The 8,446-nt window shown below is 40.0% G+C and overlaps 1 long non-coding RNA gene across 1 annotated transcript; it reads left to right on the plus strand.

The window, feature by feature from the left end:
• The first annotated feature begins 341 nt into the window (after nucleotides 1-341).
• Nucleotides 342-5,907, plus strand: LOC116792283. The gene is made up of 4 exons (XR_004359053.1): nucleotides 342-428; nucleotides 917-1,018; nucleotides 5,521-5,612; nucleotides 5,727-5,907. It is a non-coding gene; the product is annotated as an uncharacterized LOC116792283 (long non-coding RNA).
• The last annotated feature ends 2,539 nt before the right edge of the window (nucleotides 5,908-8,446 follow it).

The following is an 8,446-nucleotide window of genomic DNA, read 5'->3' on the forward strand; positions in this document are numbered from 1 at the left end:
CCTGCCTTTCATAAATGACAGGGTAGTGGAATAAGGAAGGCAAGCTTAGAAGGAGTGTGTTGATGAAGGAATTGAGGCATATAGTAGCACTGTAGCTTGCCAAAGTAATATAATGGATCTAGAATAGAACTGTTCCTCAATCTACTGCCCCAGCAGAAAGCCCTCTTGCTTACACCACGTGTAACCACCGGGCTGAAGCAGAGGAGGGAATGTTGTACAGCAACTGCAGAAGTGACAAAGGTGGAGGCTCTAACAGGACAAGGACTGACCAGCATTAGGATACCATCTCTTTGTTATGTCACACAGCTTTTTCCAGAGAACAACAGCACTGTTTCCAATCACTTCTCCCTCACTTTCTCAGAAGAAATGGATGATGATTTATCAGACCACTGCACATTGATCTAAAAAGTCCAGCTCTTCGTAGAAAGGTTTGAAGATACAAAAGTTTTTATGAGTTCTCTTGGGAGTTAGCTTCTCAAATGGTATAAAACAACACTCATTAATTGAAATATGCCAATTTACATTGCCCAAGGATTTTGTAGCTTTATTTCTTATATAAGTGCTCTCAATGTTTTTCAGTCACCTTCCTAAAAGGTACAATTCAGATCAAACATTTATCATCCTTCTATATTTCTTATCTTCACTTTAAATTGGAAAGGAAAATAACAAGCTGTCTGCAGAGTAATCAGTTGCTATAGTAAACACTACTTTAGCATACAATGCAGTACTTATCTCTGTTCTCTTTAATTAAATCTGTGGTATACACTGTCATTTGTCTATGCAGAGAAAGTGTTCTTCTCACCAACCAGAAACTTAACTGCACTAATTAACTCTTTGGCTTTAGAACAAATTAGGAAAGAGGTTAAATTAGCCTGATTTTCCTCAGACAGTTTTCTCATTTCCCATGTCACTGCAGACGAGTCTCTTTTGTGTCTCAGCACCTTTGATGAGCAGAAACTGCTGTGAACCAGCAAACTTCAGCATCCAGTTGTAATGAGGGAAAAAATACTTACACTGTGTAAGAAAAGCCATTTTTACAGACCTTATTTATCTTCTAATGATAATAGATGTTCCAAGCCTTTTGTTTAACTGACTATATGAATTTTTAAGTTGGGAGGATCATATGCAGGCACTAGCACTACTGAAGGACAACAGTATGAAGAAGATACAAAATAAATGTGAGCCTGATGATTTCAAGCATTTAAGTGAGTGAATATTTGGATCTGAATTGCTAATATGTGTGTATATATAAACCAAACATTGATGTTTAAGTTATACATCATTTGTTAGGCTGATCCAAATCACTGAAAGGTCCTTCTGTATCAGAGAAAACGATCAGGCTTCTGCCAGCAAAGTGTCTTGTCCTTCAGTCTGAAGAGAAAGGCAGTATGCTGTCTTGGGAAAGTCTTCAGGAAAAACATAACCAAAGGCATGTTTTCCTACCACTGACAAAGCACATTTTAACTGAAGGCTCCAGCTATTAAACCCAGGCATCACTTAGAAGCAAGATGCCCAGGCAGCAGCACCTAAGAACTCTCTTCAGTGAAGTCTTTGTGCTCCAGTTCAGAGGAGCAGCCCCAGCAGTGCAGTGCTGTGCTCAGCTGCACAGCCCAGGAACTGCACTGAAATCCCTGTAAAGGACTGGGGCCTCTGCCTGTCATTCACACAGGTTGTGGACCCCACTCTGCACCCAGGTATGTGCAGACCTTGGCTCTGTGTTATAGAGTCACAGAATCATAGAACATCCTGAGTTGGAAGGGACCCACAAGGATCATCCAAGTCCAACTCCTGGCCCTGCACAGAACGGCCCCAAGAATCCCACCACGTGCCTGAGGCACAGATACTTAAAGCACAGTTTGTCTATGAGCTCACGGTTTCAAACCCTCTGCTAGACCCTGAATAATCCAGACTACAAAAAGCAGTAGGAACACAACCCTGTTTGCAGAATATTACCTGAATTTTTATCAATGCCCTTTGCAGGGGTGATGTTTTCCTCTGGTGTAACACTCGTAACAGTTCAGTTGGCTGTACAGTCAGTGCATATCCTTGGTGCAGAGACATGGAAACACTGTGTTGTTTCCCAGTTCTGTGGTGGGGCCCATGGGCACTGATCTAATTTCACTGCATCACAACAAGGCATCTCTAATATTACAGCACAACATACAGTGGAGCTGGAGCCGGCACAGCCACCACACTGCTGGTACAACACTGTCATTTCAATTCTTTACGCTTTCTTCACCAGCAAAGTCGCATCTGCCCAGTCTAATTGTATCAGCTAATAACCAATAACAGCCTCAACAATGGAAAATTTATGGAAAGTCAAGGAACAAACCTGAACGATGAAACAGCAGGTCACATTCCTGATCCAACCCTAAGTAGTGGCAGTGGGACAAGAGTGGTATAAAAGGGTCTTTTGATTTTTAGTCTAAAGGAAAATCAGGAAGCCAGCCTGTTCAATCTTCATAGTGGTGTTGCTTAAAAACCACATCAGTGTGACCTGAAGTTTTAGAATGATTAAAAAAAATAAAAAATAAAAAATGTAAATCTCTTGGGTTCAAAAGGTCATATTTCAACTGACTTGATGTGCATTTTTTAATTCCATTAAAATAATATTTCCCATAAAGAGCAATAACTTTCAATAAATAAATAAATAACAGTGAAACATCAGAAATAGAGGTTTTGACAGGAAATTTTTAATTTAGTTCAGCATAAACTGATTATGGCGTGCTTAAGAATTTTATCAAATGGCTTGCTGGAATATAAAAAAACCAAACAGTAAAGCCACGTAGCACACCAGGACCCTCTGTACGTCTATTTTCCTTATCAAATTGTATTACACTTCTATTTGTGCAAACCCATCATCTCTTCCTGGGTTAGTGCCCACGAAAAACATTACACCATCATTGATCAGCACAATGGACAGCACAATGGAAAGATTTCATGTGCTGAAATTCTCTTTCAACTTCTCTCTGACCCACCTTCTCCTTTTCTCCCCTAAGAAATTTTAAAGGAGAAAGAAGATCATCCCTGTGTAAACCACATATATGAAGGAATTTGCAGAAGGCTGTGCCACCTCTGAGTGCCAAATTGCAGTTCCAAGTAATCTGCTTGGCCAGTAATGGAATGAAGAAGGGAATACAACCCTATACTACCTTTACTTGAAGGACTTCAATCTGCTATAGAAGCATAAAGTAATTAAATCTCATAACAGCTGGAAGAGGCAGGCAAAAGATCTCTTTTATTTAAAGGGATTCTTTCCCTGTCTTGGAACAGGAGCCACAGTAGGTGCTTAACAGCAGATTGCAACAGTCTACATCTGCAAAGGGAAGAGAAGGGAAAGAACTAATATGCCCACAAAATGTTGAAGGGAATTTGATCCAGACTCATCCTTTATTCTATAGAACATGGCCCCAAACCCTCTATTATTCATAGGTAGTCAGGGCCTCTATTTTACCTCCCATCAGCTCCTCCAGAAGGCAACGCTGAGTGCACTGCTGAGGCACAGCTTCTCCTGCTCACAGACAGGAGCTGATGATCCTAAAACCAACTAGGCCTTCACTTGGAAATGTGTACTGCACCTAATTATTTTTATTGGTTTTCTTACTCTGTAATTTGTGAAAAACATTCTCTTTTCAGCTACAGCACCTCTTTTCCAGTGCAAGAATCCCAGCTTTGCACACTGGAAATGGTGATTGGTATCTGTCTGTTCGGATTGTCACTTGATTATTGTCCAAACAACCCTTACATAAATTTTCTTCAGTAGTTACAATATTACAATAATCTAGAAAAATCTTAACAAAATTAGGCTTCTTTATGAAGATTTAGACTATCCTCACACTATTTATCCTTCCTTAAGGTGAAAAACTATATGATCTCTTTCATTAAAAAATATATTTAATTGTAAACTGTATTGCACACATAAAAACATGTTCTCCAGCTTCCAAATTTATTCTCCAATGATGCTAAATAATACTCCCTGTCATATTTATTAAACATTATATTAAACTAATAAATTTGTTGATGAAATATTGCATAATGGAAAAGGAAATATGTTTATTTTTCTAATAACTTCCATGTTTTTTAATCAGTTCAGTGTGAATTCAATACAGCTAATCTTCTCTTGGTACTGTTTCCCTTATTGAAATCAATTCCTCAAAAAGGAAGGCAATAAAAAAAAAAGAGAGAATGTAAATGTCTGAGTTACAGTCAATGGAAATAATCATAGAATTACAGAATGTTCAGGTTGGAAGGGATCTTAAAGATCATCTTGTTCCAACCCCCTGCCATGGGTAGGGACACCTTCCAGTAGACCAGGTTGCTCAGAGCCTCATCCAATTTGCCTTTGGACACTTCCAGGGATGGGGATTCCATAGTCTCCTTCCATTTTTGGGAAACTGACTGTCTGGGAGTTCTGCCTTCCCACTTGTGCAAAAGTAGTTGTTCTCTCCCAAACAAAGCACTTGGAAGCAACACATCTTTGGTACCCCCTGCGCAGTTCAGAGTCCAGCCAGTTATCAAATCTGGTTTCTGCTTTCAGCACAGCAAACTATACAACTTCCCTCAGGGTTTGAAAACTGGTGCTCAGTGGCTGCTTGAAGCACTTTGGATGATTTCTTTGTCCCTCATGGTAGTCTCATAAGTAAATGTCAACTTGTTAACTGAGTTCATAATCAAAACACTATGCATTCTAGGACTTCTGTTTGTGATTTAATAAGAAATGATATAAAACAGTGTCATAAAATATACAGAAGTAAACAGCTTTCACAATTCCTTAATGTTGGAGAAAACAGTCAATTTTTGGTAATTTGGCATGATGATGATGCCCTACAAATTTCAAAGACATAGCAAGAGATCCTCCCAGGTGACTACAGGACATGGTGCAATGTTGAATCCTGACTGATGAGAGAAGTTGTGCTGCCAGATTCCACACTGTCCACTCACATCCCCTTTATTTTTACAGAATGATTTACACAGAGCCACAACTATTGTAGTAAAGATAATCCCACACCAGAGCAAAGAAATTCAAATGAAAATTCTCTGTGGGGAAATTCTCTGTGACTGATGCTTTAGACATGCAAGGCAACACATTTTCTGGGGCAACATGACTGTTTAATTGTTATAGAACTCATTTTGGGGGCTTTTGACTTTATCCATGTACATGGCCAGCTTCATACTCTACCACCTAATTCAATGGTAGGAGGAAATTTTATTCAAACTATTGGACAAATATTATTGTATACAATTTCAAGCTCAGGATCTTGTCTTCTAGGTTCAGGATCTTGTCATTTTGGAAAGATCCTGTTTGACAGTTTATTTTTAAATGTCCTCAAAAGGAAAATAATTGCATGCATAGGAATTTAAAAAGTGAGGGTTATCAAAAGAAAGTGGTTTACCTAGTGATAAATTATTCTGTCAACACTTGAGCTCAACTTCATACTTCTTCATTCCTGTGAAGGATATAATATTCTGGATCGCTTTCAGACAAGATTTTTTTATTATTATTTTTTATTTTATGAGCAGAGTAGAGTTAGGATTTGCTTTTCTACAGAAGAGATCTGCCTTCTCATCCTCTTCTTCATGTGAGTAGGATCTGCATGGCTCCAGAGCTGTAGGTACTGAGTGCAAGCCACTGTGCTCCTGTCTGCCTACTTTGCTAATTGAGGATGGGACACAGCAGAATGTTATTGATTCTCCTTCGACTCTTCCTTCCTTCCCTATTGTCTCAGCTTGTTCCAGGTCATTCAGAAAATGTAGCTCCAGCAGCAGAAGCTTCACAGATGTCAGATTCAAAGTAAGACATAACAGGATTAGCAGCATCAACTTTACACAGATGAAGATTCCCTCTAGCAAAAGGTGTATTCTCCAGGCGTCAATCTGGCCAGTTAAGTTCATTTTGTATTGACTAAACTTAATGGGCTATAAAATCTATTTCACTATAAGTAATCCTTATTCCAACCTAGAAGGTAAAAATATTTTCTTCTCCCTCTTTGAAGCCAACATCAAAAAGTCTCATGAGTTTCCTTGAAAACTGATCACGTTCTTTTCTGTCCCTGTGCAATGCCATCTTCTTCGCTTGAGAGAACAATATATAGAGAATTTCTGTAAAATCGTATAAAATTATTGCAATCAAGACTCCTGCTTCCTCTCCAGTATTACATTGCAGTCAGGAAAGGACATTTATGGACTATCTTCTCCTTTCATGGAGTCCTGAATTTATTCTCTTCTTGTTCTCTTCAAATCCATTAGCAAGCCATCGGCCATGCCAGTACGTTCATCTATGAGTTGCTCCTTGAAAGCATCTAAAGCCCAGAATAAAAGCAATGGATCAAAGGCACTTGGCTGAAGGAATTCATCTGGGGAACAAGCCATTGGGAAAGAATTCCTGTCACAATGGGAAAGATAAGGCCACTAAAACTCGATCCTAGAAGTAGCTGCCATAAAGAAAGAGAGAAAACCACCTCGAAGACAGGAAGAACCTTCCATGCACTGAAGGCACGGGTGCAGAAATACTGAGCTGCTACAATGTTTGGCTGCTCTTTCCCATTCCCTTGGGCAGCCAGGCTGCAGTTGTGGAGACATCATAGAAACCCCAAGCAGAAACACAAATGCCTGTGCTAAATTGGGTTCACATGAGTAACACAGATACTTGCCTGAAGTGGTGAAATATCACCTTTAATAACAGTAGCATCCATGAAAGGGCTTGTCTTCAGAATCCCTGCTTACTGATCAGCATTCCTTGGGGTTTTTTTCATGTGTTGCAGGCATTTCTGATATTTGTGCCACCTGAAAGGTACAGCTGCACTCCCAATCTTCACTTGAAGGCATCCTCACACTGAGAGCTTTTCTGAGAAATGGCAGCCTGTGCCCTTATCCAGAAGTGTGATTTCTGAATGGAGTGCAGGTAGATGATTTCAGCTGAATGGGTGTCTTCTAGAGGTAGAATTTTACATCTTTTACACCAAGTTCTTATTTTCTTTGTGTGACAGCAAAAGCCTGAGTCTATTTATTTAAGTACCACATGTCTGAGCCTACAGGCTTTGCATGCTTCTGCCTAGCTAAAATACCTCACTCCACTGCTGAAATCTAATTGAAAGAGTTCTGTGCAGTCTCATTATGAATTATTCTGTGTTATGCTAAGAAGGCTAGAGGTTGTGAAACTAGCAAAGCTGGCATCTGATTTCATTAGCTTACTCTGTAATTGCCTTACATTTGATGGGCCTGATAGTAACACTCCTGCTCAGAGAAAATTTCCGTTGCCTTTGTTTCAGAGCTGCCAGTTCCACTTTGGGAGCTTATGGCTCTGTCATCCTGCACTTCATACTACAATGAGTATCTGGCTGCCAAAAATATCCCAAGCAGGCAGGGTGGAACAAGGAGCATGGAGATGCCATATGTATGTCTTACAGGAGAACACTCATACTAGCCTGATCACCTCTAGAATCAGAGCACTCTATTTTAGACCACTCTGCATTTTACAGTCCTTTCATTCCTGGCCAGTTTGCCCAGTAGAAACACTGGCATTACAAGGCCTGTCTGCTCTGTCCAACAGTGCCCCAGGTAAAGCCAGAGTTGTAGGTCTCCATGACATTACATAGAGCCAGACAACCACAGTTCTGAAAGCAGAACACATGGGTCAGTGCAGGCACACAAATAGAGACAAGTGTTTCTCATGCCATCCTCTTTTAGAAACCCTGACCTATGTGGAGTTTTCCAGCAGGATTTTGGGAAGTGAACAGACCAGTATTAGTGTCTCTTTACCCTAGCTATTTTTTGAGCATTTATCTCAATCATGGCAGTACTCAAATAGTTGATCAACAAGTTTTGTCTCTCTGCCAGTGGGAAAGTAGAATGGAAATGGGCTCCTCCGTCTCTGCCGTTCACAGGTAGAAAGATGCCATATACCAATTATTAAGCTTCACCTAGATTTATGGTATGTGTTTGCCATGCAAAATGAAGACATTATCCACAAAGATTCTATGATTTATTACCTGGAGAGGTGATGCATCACTGAAGAAAAGGAAACGGTGAAGGAATAATAAAAGAGAGAGCTAAACACAGGCAGCAGCAAGGTGGCAAAGGTTTTCTTCCTTTGCCTGCAGGAATTATGCTTCCTAATCCATGCACCTCTTTTAGCTCAAGGAAAGGAATTGGAATTCACAAGGATTTCTGCAAGCAACCTCAAATTGCAGCTGGAGGTCATGTTCTTCTATCAGTTTCTTATCGCTGTTCTCCAGTTCAGTGCAATATTTGCCAGCCTTTTCCTCCTTTCAAATTCTCTGAGTCTCTGCAGAAAGTATATAATGAAAACTAATATATCCACCAGTTCTGGAAAAGTTGTGAACTTTAGCCTGCCATTTTTTTCCACAGTCAAGGAGATCACAGCATTCCTTCCTCTGGAGTTTCAGATGTGTGCTTGGGCTCCTCCTGTGCCATCGGCTGAGCCAGA

The sequence above is a fragment of the Chiroxiphia lanceolata genome, chromosome 11 (assembly GCF_009829145.1).
Source record: "Chiroxiphia lanceolata isolate bChiLan1 chromosome 11, bChiLan1.pri, whole genome shotgun sequence".
Classification (NCBI taxonomy): domain Eukaryota; kingdom Metazoa; phylum Chordata; class Aves; order Passeriformes; family Pipridae; genus Chiroxiphia; species Chiroxiphia lanceolata.